Genomic DNA, 9,319 nt, shown 5'->3' on the forward strand with positions numbered 1-9,319 from the left:
GACTCCTATTCGCGGACGAACCAAAATGGAAAAACGGGACTCCTGTTCGCGGACTAAGTGAGTAAATAGAATAACATCTTCAATATAGAGAGAAATTTTGGATTAAGGGCATTGGAACACATTCAAATCTCGTCTCCTAAAAGTAGAATTTTTTTAAACAGCACAGTTTTTAACGTAAAATTAAAAAATAAAAGAGATAAAAAGAAAAAGTGTGTTAATGAAAAATGAGTCCTACCTCATTGGAGAGAGAAATTTTGATAAATATAAAGTTTTTATTTTCTGGAGACGATCCAAAAAAAAGTTCTAGTTTTAGGGACAGAGTATTTAATTGTTAAGTTGAAGCCCTCCAATAAATTCAAAAAATAAGTAAAAAAGTACACTTGGATTTAGAATAATACACCTATCAACACAGGCACAGTTGTGAAATGAAGAGCGTGATATAGAGAATAAAAGTACTCTTTCCATATACTGAAATCTACAACGAATGCAATGCAAAGTTTCTTCTTAGTCCCTCAAATTAGTTAGAATCTCATTTCATTGCCGCATAAACAAACAACCAGAACTTACAATCACAATCTTCAGCCTCTTTACATATATATTGAGACAAGATACAAATTACAATACATTTATTCACAAACCCTAGTTGATTACAACGTCCAAAATCACATACACATTTGTTACACATTACGTCGTCAAGATATCCGGTATGGTGGGAGAATGGGCTCCGAGAACTCTGCCTCATCAGGGAAGTTCTCGTGTCCTGGAAGCGGATTTACATTGCCGTCTGCATCAATTTCCACCGGATACTTGAGAAGATGACCTTGCAACTCTTTAAATTCATCGCACGTGTATCTCTTCCAATTATCTTCAGCAATTTCATTCACTCTCTTCACGCACTCCACATCCTCTGGCGTGTTGTAACTATTTTCAACCATCCCAAGATGCTCTGCCCATAGCGACATTCTATATCCATATATCTGCATATTTGAGTGTAACAATTTAGAGGTCATGGCGCACTAATTATAATTCAAGAATACCAATTTAAAAATATTCGGATTGCATTCATCTCATGGTGCATATAACTATCAAACCAGATGCAGCTATATGGCTAAAATCATCGCAATAGTATCAATAAAATACTCCCACATGAAAACATGGAGCGTATGTATAAAAATCTGGCTTAACCAATGCATGCATGATATCAAGCTGTAGAATACAAATACGTATACGATAATAATTCTTCTACAAGTGCTGATGATCAGACAGTGATAGGAAAGTAACTAATCTGACAAGTGACAACCATATATAGATGCTAAGAGCAGAAGAAACCTCTCAAAATCAAACAAACCTGGCCATGTGGATGTCTTTGCTTCTTTCCCCATGTATGATGAGGTTGATATCCACCCATTGCTATCTCTGTGTCTTTTGTACCAGCCATTGATCTCTGATTTATATTGGCTGATCCAATTATTACATACTCGTCATCCACTACCATTCCTTTGGCGTGCACATAAATCATGAACCGCTGAAACTTTTGTGCCTCTGAAATCTGAGTGAAATAGCACATTTAGAGGGAATCTCATGTAAAGGCACAATTTCAGGGGAAATATACAAATCCACTATATATATGTGTCGCTTTATTGATGATCATTTTCTCAGTAATTCAGAGTTCCCCATTTCCTATTTCAGGTAGTGAATGAGTGAATAAATCCTTACACTATGGCAAACCAATTATTTATGACTTGTTCAAGGCCTATTTTACACTGATGTACCACCAACGATTAATAATTTATTCATCATCATGGTCCAAGATTAATACTCCCTCCGTCCTTGAAAAGTATGAATTATTTCCTTTTTAGCCCGTCACTCCCTGAAAAGTATGAACTTTCTAATTTTGGAAACTCATTTCTCTCTAATGAGATGGGATCCATTCTCCACTAACAATACTTTAAAAACTTTTTCTTTCTCTCTCTCTCTTACTTTTCCATTTATGCATTAAAACCCGTGCCTAACCAAATGTTCATACTCTTTGGGGATGGAGGAGTAATATATCCAATACACAAGGCCGCCACAATAGACTGCAAACAAGAGATGGCACATGGAAATGGAAATAAATTAGAAGGTTGGAAATAGTAACAGTTGACAGTCGGTCAGCAAATCCGCACCTATTAGTGTCCGTTCGGTACATGGGAACTGGAAGTGGAATTCGAATTGAATTTGAATGAATTGAATTATAATTCAATTCCAAATCCTTTGTTCGGTAAATATGATGTAATTGATATGGAATTAAATTTGAAGAAATTATATAATGTGTGTGCATGAGTAGCGTGTGGGCAAGTGTGTGTGCGGTGTGTTGTGTGTGTGTGTAGTGTGCATGCGTGCGTGCGCAGTATGAGTGTGTGTATGTAGAGTGTGTGTGTGTGTGTGTTGTGTGTTAAAGTGCCCAATTTTATAACTATTCAGTCTATCTACTTTTGATATGAAATTCAAATTATGGAATTGGGAGGAATAGAATCTGTAATTCAATTCCAAATCCAAATATTTTGCAATACCGAACACTTGATTTGGAATTGAAGGCTCCAATTCCAATTCCAATTCCACAAGGCCAATTCCATGATACCGAACGGAGCCTTATCGAGTTTTAGATTCTCAGATAATCGACCAGATATAAGAAAACAACATAGATAAAGACTCTGAAACTACATTGACATGTAGGTACAAGTTGGCGCAAAAAAACTGTAATCGAATTAAGAAGCATAAACCTAGTCAAGGTGAAGAGATTAGCTAGTCAGCAAAGATACAAAGAATCATCATTCGTTATATCATGATAATGTCGATTCATGCATCTCATTATATTCTAAACACAAGAAAGGATAGATTACGTTCTAACCTTAGCAGGATCCCCAGAGACCTGAGCACCAGGACCTGTAATCTGTTCCCGCTTTCCAATGCAGTAGAAATTCAAGTACTCTAGTGGATGTGACTGGAGTTTCATTGATTTGATCTCTTTTGCAATAACTTGATACATCATCTGCATTGTTTGGCCCTGTTTTATAAACAGGCATTTAACCAGCACAGTGTTATTATCTTAAAATTTCAAAGACTCACATAATAACACCATAGCACATCACCAATAACCACAAATGAGTTTGGAGCCTAGGCAGAAAAATCTGTCCTCTATTAACATCAAAATTTTCCGTATGTAAAAAAGTAATGCATAAGTGCATGCTGATCCACATAGTATAACATTCCTATTAATAGAGATAGTTTTGAACCTAGTATACTGATCAAGACGCAATACGTCAAAAATAAATAAATTGCAAAGTACCTGCCAAAATAAAATTTCTTGCACAACATTGTCATTGGGATTTCCTTCGGGCCACATTGGTATAATAATGTACACGGCAAATCTCTCATTAGCTCTTATTTTACTAGTAATTTTCATTGCCAACTCCATAGGTATTAAATGATCAGCCCCTGCCATTCGGTCACAAGAGAGAAAATGTCAGTGATATAATGAAGACTAGCATGTGGAAAGACTGGTCATAAGAAAGAGAAAGAAAATAAGTATTATTCTACATTCTGTTGAAAAAGTGGATTTTTTTTCGCACCTACAGAGCATCTCTAAGTCTCAAACTCACACAAGATCCACAAACTAAACTGAACTGTTCATACATGAACTAAAATAAAGTTTACAATTAAGTTCAAAATTTAAATATAAATTTTTTAGGTTAAGTTTAAATGTCTGCTAAGTGAAAATTCAACCGAAAAAGTACATAAAACTAGAGAGAAAAATAATTTAAAGAAAATCAGGAAATCGTTTTTTACCTGCATCTTTGTATGAAGGCCAAGCATATGAAGAACCAAGAAAGTATTGATTTTCAATATAAATAAAATGCTTAGCAGATCTTATTGCCTGAATATATGCTGTTTGAATACTTTTGTCTATCACCAGATTCTTGGAGCAAACAAGGTTCTGCAAACAAACTAACATTATATATTAATTTTAAAAAAAAAAAGAAAAAGAGCAAAACCATTGTGTGATGTGTGAAATAAAAAGTTTCTGTAAAAAATTGCATTTATTCCAGACTTTTGGCAGTTTTATATAGAAAAGATGCCAAAGGAAAAAGGCATGAGGATGTTTTAACCTGGGCATCAGCTTCATCATAGAACTTGGGGAAGCCTCTGAGTGACCCTGAATCAATGGACCTGAATATCTAAAGAAGAAAAACAAGATTAAATACAATCAGCTCAACATTATCAAAAATAATTTGCACTGCTCCAATCTAGGGGATTCTAACCTGAACGTGCCAATTTTCAGGGTGTTCTTCTCCAGACACATATAGCTTAGGATCATCCTCGCGAGAATACCTGTAAGTTCCATCCTTGGTTACAGAAAGGGCAGGACTTAAAATCCATGATATTCGCTCAATTTTTATCATTGCATCATCATTCCAGTTGGACACCTTTTTCTTTAGTAGACTAAATTCTCTCCACTTGGTTGATTTCCGCCAACGTTGGGCAAAATTTTATAAGCACGTCATAAGCAGCAGGTCCTTCAATTCTGCAGTGCAAATCATGCCATGGCTCCCTTGGAGCTTGCATTCCTGCCTACGGACGTAAAATGAAAAAAGTAATGAATATATAGTCACTTAACAGTAACACTCACCATTCACCAGCATAGAGTTGCAGATTAAAAGACGTGTCAACAAAAAGTGAACTAAAAGGACTGCTGTTTAAGGAATCTCAATAATTAACCAGATAATATATGTGGCTCAAAGTCTGACAAGACTATATTCTTTAATTGAACTCTATTTCCTGCTTTCGAATTTCATTTCTTACCATACAGAGTGTTAATATCTTTCAGGGTCCCCAATATTTCCATGAGCTCAACTACCAATTGATTTTCATCAATCCTAAGCTACAATCCGAAGGCAGGACAAAGTAGGTACTTGAAGGAAAGGCTGGAGGTCCCTTCCCTTTGGTGGTAGTAGCGAGAACCAACTACCTCGTTTATGGTCCCTCCTAAAAGCAATCATGTCATTTATCAAGTATAGTGACACTTGCTAACATGATTGAGAATATCATAGTAACTAAAATTTCAGTAACCATCCAAAGCTTGACAATTTTCAAGCTTGACTTGAATGGAATTATTATTATTATACTATCATCATTGGTTCATTTACCATGATCCCAGTAAGTTTTGGTGATCATGAAGAGTTTCTCCTTTCATTATTTTGACTATGTTGATTCAGTGATAAGATAAGGTCAGTCGGTACAAACATTTTACTTCAATTTTGTCCTACTATGTAAACCAAACAAAAAAATGGGGTTTAATTCTTCTCTTCTCAACACCAATGGCCCGACTCAAACTAATTATCCTGGAAACAGTTTAGTAAGCAGGAAAACTAGCAAAGGCCAATTAGATACACTGGATGTTAAATATTGGTTCTATTTTATCAGTTTGAGTTTATTTTATTATCAAGTCTGTCGGGCTTTTAGATAATTAGACCTTAGCATGGACCAGAGTAGGACTATTTATATGCTTTAGTTGAGCTAGTACTCGGGAGGGTTAGGATTTGATCAAATCCTAATTCCTTGGCGGTGTTCACTTGGTGAGGGTTCTCTGGCAAGTTCTTTTTCTTTTCTTTCAGTTCATTCCTCTCTGTGAATAGTTTGGTTTTATTTATCTTACATATTGATAGAAACTTCACACTATCGCAGTTCAAATTGTAGACCATTTGGGATTGATTAAGAAAGTTGATTCTTACAAACAAATGACAGGTCCACAACTGTCGCACAGAGTTTAAACTGCAATACAGAAAGACAGACAAACATGTCGACCAAAAACTAAAGCATAAACTACTCACCGCAAACGTAGGCTGATGAAAATCATCCTTAAAACAAGTGTCAAGATCACGGAACAGTCGATGGTCAGGTGTATCATAACGGCCATCACAAAGATCAAGACCTCCTATAAAGGCAGTGATTTTTCGATTATTTCCAGGTGCTTGAGTATCGACAAGAACACATTTCTGGTGGTGTGTAAACACGTTTCCAACTACCTGGAGCAAGATTACAAAAGTAACTCAGCAGAAATTTGAAGCTAGAAAGCTTCTGGAGACAGGGTTCAGAAAAATTAGCAGGATCTGAATCCCACAAGATGAGCAGTATCAAAGATAAAATTATGCCACAGCTTCAGAGGACAATGAAAAATTGGTTAGCTTGTGAACGATCGAGCATAATGATGTGTTTCTAATTTCTACATATATCATATACGGCTTCCTCATCAACAGCCTTTTCATGTTTAAAGCGATGGTCCTGTCCTTTTCCAGGTCTGAACATGCTAAGAAAATGCTTCCTTGGGTTGCATTTCCAAATAATGGGACAAGGTCCAAAAATGCATCATAAACTTTACCTACATATATGAACTTATAACATAAGACAGTAATAAGACAGCTACAATAGAAACAGCATCTATATAAAACTCTACCTGCTGTTTAATATAGCTAAGTTTACTGCTCCCATAACGTGGTGATAGAACACAAATTACAGATGAATGCTTGAAAAACTTCTTTGTCTCTTCATCATGAGTTTGCATCACACCCGTCTGCATTCAAAGACACAAAACTATTAATCATTAAATCTATGGAAGTGAGGTTTACCTGTTCATTACCTCTAATAGAAAATTTCAGACAGAACGGAGATACGGAGCCCTTTTATTTAAAGAATCAAAGCATACAGATATCAATGAAGCACTCCATATATTGCAAAATAAGAATGTATCAAAGTACCAGTTTCTTTAACATTGTATCAACGATCTACTATTTGACCCAAATTTTACGACAAAACTCCTTAAAGAGTGTAGTGTAAACAGGCAGTGTATTGTTTAAAGCATATATGTGATGCTGAAGCAAATATGCTTTAGGTTTCTGTTCAGGATCATATGTGCTTAAAGAGAAGATATGGTAATAGAATGCAAAGTTCACTATTTTGATAAGAAACAAACATTTATTTATCTATTCCTCCATAAAAATAACCAAATACTGTACACACAGGGCAGAAGTGTCCACAGTCCACTTATCACAAAGAAGTAAAAAACTCAATCTTAAAACTTTAAGCTTCATTCTCACTCATAACACATCCCAGCATAAGTTTCTCAGAAATATATTAATCACCAGTTATACAAGCAATTTTTTCTAATGACAGTTTCAGTCTTCCAACTCTCATGTAAGGTTGGCAAGGTTTATGAGATTAACTGCCAATTATAGAATAATACTCCCTTCGTCCCACAAGAATATGCACTGTTTTCCTTTTTAGTCCATCCCAAATGAATATGCACTTTCTAAATTTGGAAACTCTTTTCTCTCTAATGAGGTGGGTCCCATTCTCCATTAATAATACTTCAATTACTTTTTCTTTCTACTTCTCTCTTACTTTACCAATTTTGCATTAAAACTCGTGCCAAACCGAAAGTGTATATTCTTGTGGGACGGAGGGAGTAGTTAGATTGTAGCTTCCTTCCCCAAAAAAGCACATTTGCCTGGTTGTTGAGTTGACTCAAGTCACTCAACACATACTAAACATACTAGCTGTTGTTCAAGCTATCATGTACAATAAACAACGGCTTTAGTGAAATCAAAATCTTAGTACTACACCAAACGTTCTTTCGTACCTGAGAGCAGTTTCATGAGCTTATGCTATGTTTTTCGAAGAACATTTTATTAAAGCTCGTCCATTAAAAACAAAGCAGAATATACTCTGTCTCTAACTTTATAATAGGAGTCATCAATAGTTACAAGTAGAGAGAGCATAATTAGCCCCAGTCCCCACAACAAATTAATTTCAAGGTGAGCTTTATCAACAGTACAAGAATAAAATAACTGAATCACTTTATAGAAGTGGACATATTTTATGATATGCAGGGTAATAGTATAAAAGGAGCTCCTCGGGCCCTCAGTCTCCAAAAAAAGGTAAAGATAATACCAACCTTGAACAGCGACAGAAAGTATATAATACTAAAATAAGATTAACGATATGATACCGTGTTGATGAGGAATTTGTCATGCGAAGTTTTATCATCCCAAAGCAAGAGCAGAACTCGAACCCCTTCCTGAGACTTATACTTCAGTAAGTCCCCAAGCATGAGGTCTCCTCCTCGAGGCAAGGGTTTGGTTGGCTCTCTAATCAGCTTAATCTTATGAAAAACAGACCATCCAGTAATGTATATCAAATGGTGAGCCTCTGCAACCGCATAACATATATCCTCCCAACACGGGGCGTGGGAGCGAGTCAAGCCATCGTCTAGGTCGATTTTGGGGAAGTTGTCCGCAATCACATGCGCATCCTGGTAAAGAGTGACGGCGCTCCCCTTCCGAAGAGGAAAATAAGTGTTCCTAACCCCTCTGTGGTTCGGATCGCCGGCGACACCGTGCTTGTACAGAGGATTTTTATCACACGGAGTGAAGCGCATCTTAATCCGCAGCGCGGTGTCAGGTTTGGGCGGTTTCCCCGAGGCGGCGATGATCGGGAACCAATCGGAGATCTGGTCGCCGGCGGCGATCTTCTCGGCGGGGATGAGGATCTTCCCGATCGTGTCGGCGCCGAAGACGTCGTTGTCCTTGACGTGGATATCGTGATTGGGGACGGGGTGCGCTAAGGGAATGTGGAAGCGCTCGTTCCACTTAGGGTTTTGCGAATTGGAGATGACGCGGGTACGGGCTAGGGTGGACTGGGGGACGCTGACGGTGACGTAGGGATCGCTGGTGATGATCTTCCAGCTTCCTATCGGTCTCGTCTTCGGCGGCGGAGGCGCGAGGAGAAGAGGTCCATGTTTGGGAGGGAGCGCGCCTCGATGATGTGGAGCTCTAAATCTCCATGCAAGTAGAGCACCGCCGCCATGATTTTCGGTGAATTGAGTTAGGGTTTCGCCGCAGGATGTAATTGCTGCGGTAGAGCGAGGATTGGGGCGCGCATGAAATATAGGAAAATGGCGTCGCGGGAAAAAGCTGCAGTAGACTGTAGAGTAGAGAGAGATAGATGAAGAGAGCTGAAACGGATATAATAGTAAATACGAGTAATAAACTTGATGAAAAATAAAATATAGGTAAAATTTATTACTACTATTTCCTTCCTTCTATTTTAACAGTCTCAGTAATAAAATTAATTACTTCCTTCCTTCTATTTAGGTCGTCTCACCTTAGTTCTACTTATTAGAAAATTATAATATAAAAATATAATTCACGTTCAAATATTTTATTCACCAAATTTAACATTTTTACAAAATTCACCCACAACTTAACTAGATAAAAAATGAAGG

At 37.1% G+C, this 9,319-nt stretch overlaps 1 pseudogene across 1 annotated transcript; it reads right to left on the reverse strand.

Moving 5' to 3' along the window:
* Nucleotides 1–517: 517 nt before the first annotated feature.
* LOC125215100 (phospholipase D delta-like) lies at nucleotides 518–9,047 on the reverse strand (annotated as a pseudogene). Its single transcript, XR_016137075.1, has 10 exons — nucleotides 8,045–9,047; nucleotides 6,494–6,610; nucleotides 5,871–6,065; nucleotides 4,302–4,611; nucleotides 4,149–4,217; nucleotides 3,829–3,976; nucleotides 3,329–3,477; nucleotides 2,891–3,046; nucleotides 1,349–1,549; nucleotides 518–977 (listed from the first exon to the last, which is right to left on the reverse strand). The product of XR_016137075.1 is annotated as a phospholipase D delta-like (transcript).
* Nucleotides 9,048–9,319: the final 272 nt, after the last annotated feature.

This window comes from Salvia hispanica, chromosome 3 (assembly GCF_029641045.1).
Source record: "Salvia hispanica isolate PSC_SH4W2 chromosome 3, Shi_PSC_v1, whole genome shotgun sequence".
Classification (NCBI taxonomy): Eukaryota; Viridiplantae; Streptophyta; class Magnoliopsida; order Lamiales; family Lamiaceae; genus Salvia; species Salvia hispanica.